Source organism: Felis catus, chromosome D1, assembly GCF_018350175.1.
Source record: "Felis catus isolate Fca126 chromosome D1, F.catus_Fca126_mat1.0, whole genome shotgun sequence".
NCBI lineage: Eukaryota > Metazoa > Chordata > Mammalia > Carnivora > Felidae > Felis > Felis catus.
The window spans coordinates 61217791-61224242 of NC_058377.1; positions in this window are offsets into that span (position 1 = coordinate 61217791).

Sequence of the window (6452 nt, forward strand, 5' to 3'; positions counted from 1 at the left end):
GCTTCAGATTCTGAGTCTCCCTCTCTCTCTGTCCTTCCCCCACCCATCCTCTCTCTCTCTGCCTCTCAAACATAAATAAAAAATGTTTAAAAAAAATAAAAAAGGAATGCCATATATAAGTTGATCGTCTGAATGACAGAGCTCAAGCCTTCAGAGCCTGAGATATTAAAGCACGAAAAACAGGAACAAACAGAAATGGACAAAAATATCAGTGTGTCCCAACACACTCATAAGTCAAAGGAGAAAATGGTAGGAGGTGAGGGACAATTTCTCTACATTAATAGCTTCTCTGCGTCTTCACTTTTCCTCTGCCCATTTTAGAAAAAGATCAATTGCATAAACAATTATTTTGAAGATATTCTAAAATTCTCTGCTTCATTTTATTCTTTCAGAAATTTCTGCAAAAGATCTAATTTTGCATCAATTATATGTTGTAGATAACCTGTCTTGGTATATTTTCATCTATTGCTCATTGTAGTTCTCCATATCATTTACTACACAGTATTTTGTCTTTCCTTTCTACTCCTTCTTATTAGTACCTGTCTAAAAATTACATCTGTAACATATTTATTCTTTTACAAGTGTCAAATCCAGTGTCAAATATGGTAAGTGCAGTTAATATTTAAACAGTGTATCTATGCCTACTGATAAGTTGGAGTCTAAGAAAGAGTATTCTTCAGATTCCCCAAGGTGAATAATGCAGTATATTACTCCTCAGGATGCAGAACTTCCCTCCAAAGCCATTTTGAGCTTCCCTAACAGTAGTAATCAGAAACTATATTGGAGGGTTCAAGAGTTTGAAATTTTCCACTCGAATTTCTCAGTCAGTATTTCTCTCCAGTGAGTGGACTTTCCATGACTATAAGTAAGCAAGCAGAAATCTTGTGAAACTTTTGGGGAGTTATTGTAGGGATTCTTGTTTTAGGCAGGAGACTGCACAAACCACACTCATAAGTGATTTATGGGATAGAAATAAATTATCTCTTCTCTCCTGATTTAAGAGGAAGAAAGTCATAATCCAGACAATCAAGCTTTCAGAGTTACATATTAAATTTGGACAACTAGAAATTTGTAGGACTGCATGTGGTAAGAGTGTGACATCGCTTGGAAAATATCTTAATGATAGCATGATATGTCCATCTTTGGGATTGTTTCTTTAATGAGAATAATATATTCCATGCCTTCCAGATGTCATTTACCACAATCCATATGTGGCCAACAAGAAGCATAGTATATTACAATGTCATTTTTTTCCTATTGTTTTTTCCTATCATATACCCTTTAGAGACATATATTCTTCTGAAGAAAAATATATTGATAAGGATCATACACACACACACATACACACACACGAACAACATATTTCTTAACCTTAATGTCATTCACTACCTTCCCATACTCAATGTTTCAGACTTGTATCAGTTCACTGTAGAGATGGACCCTTCTTGTGTGGTCTCATTTATTCATCCAGAAAACCATATTATGATACACGCAGAGCAGTCATTTACTGGATTGGTAAATTGGCCTAATGATGTCCAAAACCTCAATTACTGAATAAAGCATATTCTTTTATACTTCTCACAGCTCCAGGGAAGAAATGAGCCTCTATGGCAAAGAAGCCATGGGGCTATCCCCAGATAAAGGGATGAGCGAGGAGGCAGGGGTTGGGAAGGTTACAGAAGAGAAAGACTCTTAACTTGATACAAATTATTTGCTTGTAGAGAAACCTTTGGTACTAGTTTTCTGTTCTCCCCTATGTCCTACTGTAGCGCTGACACTGAGTAGTAATGCCTTCAGCTCTTGAAGAGGAATCTGGTTGTCCTAGGTCTCAAACAAGTCCTCATAAATATGTACTCCTTAAAACCATACATAGTTATCCCTTCATATGCTTGCCAGAATCATGAAAACACACTTAAACTCTCCAAATATCACTAACTGAAGGATTGTTTTCTAGGCTTCTACATTTACTAACCCTGGGTTTTCCTCTTGAACAGTACAGACATGGCTTTTGAATTGATTCGTGTGATAAATACACTGTAAATAAGTAATTTATAAGGCAATAGATTATCATGAGTGGGGCATGAATTCTTTAGAAATGATAGCAGTAGACCAAATTAAGTTTTGTGACTCATAGAAAGTGTCATTTAGACTGGAATCGAAACAATATATGATATCTGGTCTTGAGAATATGTTCTTCCATTAGGAAGAATAATCATGACATAATGAATTTAAATCTTATGTAGTCTGGACTCAAAGAGTACAAAGGTACAAAGTAGATAAGATTCTATGGGTAAAAAATACATACATACATACGCACACTGTATAACCTACAGGGAATTTTAGAATCGAATGTTTAGACCACTGGATTTGACTTACTAAGTGTTCAATAATACAGATAGAACGCATAAGTACAATACAGAACACTGGAAAAGAAGAAAAATGCACAGAAGAATATACACATTGGTTCCAAAAATATTTTTCCCAGAAGCATACAGGATAGGAAGGATCATTATGATGACATCCTCTTAAAAATACCAACCTGTACATGAGTCCAGATATCACAAGGTATCCATATTTTTGTTACCCATATTGTATTCCTTCAAGTAAGTCATGCAAGATAAAAATAATTTCAAAAGGAGAGATAATCCTCACTTCTATGATATCCTTAAAAAAGATTTTTGCCTCCTAAAATCTGGCTCTTTCATAATTTCATCCATTGAGAATAAAAAATGTTTATTTCCTCTGCTTAGAGATTTATTTCTCCTCCATTGAATCTATGACACTCAGAAAATAAAGGGTGGCGTTTGGAGGAGTCTCGGTGTCCTAAAATATTTTACTTAGGTCACTCCAGCTAGCTCCTTTTCTCCGCCTTCTCTACTTGGATAACAAAACTAATTAGCTCAAACAAGAAACTGACTCAGAGCCAACAAGCAACCCAAAGATACAGCTTCTATATGGAGCAGCCTCAACATGATATTCTCAGAGGATAAGCAAAAATAACATTTGACACAAACAGGTCCCTACAGAATCATTGCCAGAAGGGAGAATAATTTGTATACTTAGTAATGACTGATAATCTACATTATCAGTCCTAGTAATTTGCCTGTGCATACCCTCAGGTTTTAGCTCCAGATGTAGCCATCCTTCGATAAAATGAGATGCCATTTAATTTATCAACCATTTAACAGGATATGAAATCCTAAAGGGGACTGAAAAGGACAATAACATATTCTTTATTCCTTTGATTAGCCCATTTTAATTCCAACCTGAAACAAGTGATAGTGACTTCATTTCCTTTGGATATATAACCAAAAGTGGGATTACTGGATCATATTGTAGTTTTGTTTTGTGTTTTTCATTTTTGAGGACTCCATACTGTTTTCCGTCATGGCTATACTAATTCACATTCCCACCAATAGTGTACAAAGGTTGATTTTTCTCCACAGCCTCTCCAACCCTTATCTCTTGTCTTTTTGATACCAGACATCCTAAAGGTGTGAAGTAATACCTCATAGTGGTTTTGATTTGCATTTTCCTGATGCTGTGTGAAGTTGAGCACCTTTTCATGTACATGTTGGACATTTGCATGTTTTCTTTTGAGAAATGTCTTTTCAGGTCCTTTTCCCATTTTGTAATGTTTTTGTTGTTGTTGTTGTTTGTTTGTTTGTTTTGTTATTGAGTAGTATGAATTCCTCATATATTTTGGATATTAACCCCTAATGAACTACACAGCTTGCAAAAAATTTCCTACTCCATAGACTGTCTTTTCACTCTACTGAGGTTCCTTTTGCTGTTTGAAGCTTTTTAGTTTGATATAATTCCATTTGTCTACTTTTGTTTTTGTTGCCTGTACCATGATGTCTTATCTAAAAAAACCACTGCTCAGACCAATAGCAAGAAGCATTTTCCTATGTTTTCTTCAAGGACTTTTATTGTTTTCTGGTCTTACTTTAATTCACTTTGAAGTCATTTTGTGAATGATGTGAGATAAGGGTCTATTTCATTCTTCTGCATGTGGATATCCAGTTTTCCCAACACCATTTATTAGAGACATTATTGTTTTCCCATCGTTTTAGCACCCTTGTATAAGACTAGTTGATTATACATGTATGGACTTATTTCTGGGTTGTGTACTCTCTTCTATGGATCTATTTTTCTGCTTTTATTTCAGTACCATACTGTTTTGATTACTGTAGCTTTGTAATATATTTTGAAACCAGGAAGTGTGATGCCTTCAGCTTTGTTCTTCACTTTGCTTTTCACTATTAGCGATCTTTTGTGGTTACACATAAATTTTAGTGGGTTTCTTTTCTACTACTGTAATAATGCCACTGAGATTTTGATGGGAATCACACTGAAACTTTGATCACTTCGGATAGCACAGAAATTTTAACAATATTAATTCTTCCAATCAATGAACATGATGTCTTTCCAATTATCTGTGTCATTTTTTATTTCCTCCATCAGCATTTTATAATTTTCAGCATACAAGTCTTTTACCTCTTTGTTTAAGTTTAGTCTTAAGTAGGGGCACTTGGGTGGCTCAGTCAGTTAAGCATCTGACTCTTGGTTTTGGTTCAGGTCATGATCTCATAGTTCGTGGGATCAAGATCCACATTGGGCTCCATGCTGACAACGTAGAGTCTGCTTGGGATTCTCTCTCTCTCCCTCTCTCTCTGCCCCTCCCCTGCTCTCTCTCTCTCTCTCTCTCTCTCAAAATAAATAAACATTTTATAAAAAGTTTATTCTTAAGTATTTTATTCTTTTTGTTGCTATTTTGAATGGGATTGTCAGTTTTTCAGATAGATCATTGTTTATATATCAAAACACATATAATGCATGTATATTAATTTTGTATTGTGCAACTATACTGAATTTATTTACCATAATAAATTAGAAAACTTAAACAAAGTATTCACTAGTAACAGAAGTAGCCATGGATTCTGGAATTTATTCTTGTCATGTTAGTCTTCAACTGGCTCTCCACCAGAGGTGCTAAACTCATTTATGTGTATTGTACTGGAAGGCTCCATCCCACATTGTCCCACATTATAATTGCTAATTTCCCTCAATGCCTAATTTTTTTAGTTAGGACTCATTTCACATCCTCTAAAAACAGAGATAACTGGTTAATATTACACCATGTACTAAAGTTGAATTATTCAGATATATATTTACATGCATATGTTTATATAGCATATGGATATGGATATGGAACTATCCACTCAGTATTTAACTCAATATACATGCTTCCCAACCTGAAAACAAAGGTTTTACAACCAATTTTGGAATAAGTCATTTTCCAACTATGTAGAGAACAGTGATGTATTTACAGAAGCCTTCAGTTTCTGGCCTACAACTAAGAGCCCACTGTCCCAGGTAGGATGTTTCATTAAAAGATCTTATCAGAGTTGAATGTGTGACAACAGAGATCAAGTCTTGCAACAGCATAAAACACCTATTTGTGCCCACATGCAAGGTTGAGCATGGTGCCTCCTTCCTCACCACAGCTCCCTGCACGAAGTAAAGGAGATCCCTCTTTAAAGTAACAACAGGGAAGACACAGATAACAGTTATGGCCAAACAATGTACACATTCATCTGGCGACTCAGAAGTTTGGGGGGCATTGCATGGATTATCTGGAGGAGATAAGCAGTAAGAAGGGAAAAGACCCACAGAGACATGAGACAATAAAAGGAAGATTCTACTGTATCTTATTGATCCAAGCAAATATTACATTATTTCTTACTTAAATGATTTCAAACACTTTAAAAAAATTTTTTTTTAATGTTTGCTTATTTTTGAGACAGATAGACAGAAACAGAGTGCAAGTGAGGGAGGGGCAGAAAGAGAGAGACACACAGAACTTGAAGCAGTCTCTGGGCTTTGAGCCATCAGCCCATCACAGGGCTTGAACCCATGGACCACAAGATCGTGACCTGAGCCAAAGTCGGTCACTTAACCGACTGAGCCAACTCATTTCAACTGATTTCCAACTGATTTCAAACACTTTTAACCTCAACTCTCAATACCTTCATAAACCATTTTCTCTTCAAATACATACATATATTTAAATATTTCACTGCTCAAAACATGATATGGATTACTGTGGCAGATACAGTTAAACAGCAGGTTTGTGTATAAATGTGTATATGTATATATTTACATATGAATGTATATGTGTGCATACACACACACTAACTTGCTTCTCTATCTTCTACAATATTCCATATCATGCTCTGAAGTGTAATAATATTTAGTATGTACAGATACCCACAGCCTGTTTCAAGATGCTTCCTTTGCCAAATCCACCTTTCTGCTTGAAACTCTTATTACAGTTTTGACACTATTAGTTTAAATTTATAACACAAATAAAATTTAAGTAAAAGTAATCTGTAGCAATAAAAGCCAATAAAAGTTGCTTGGAGTGGAGAGGGACTTGGACAATGACT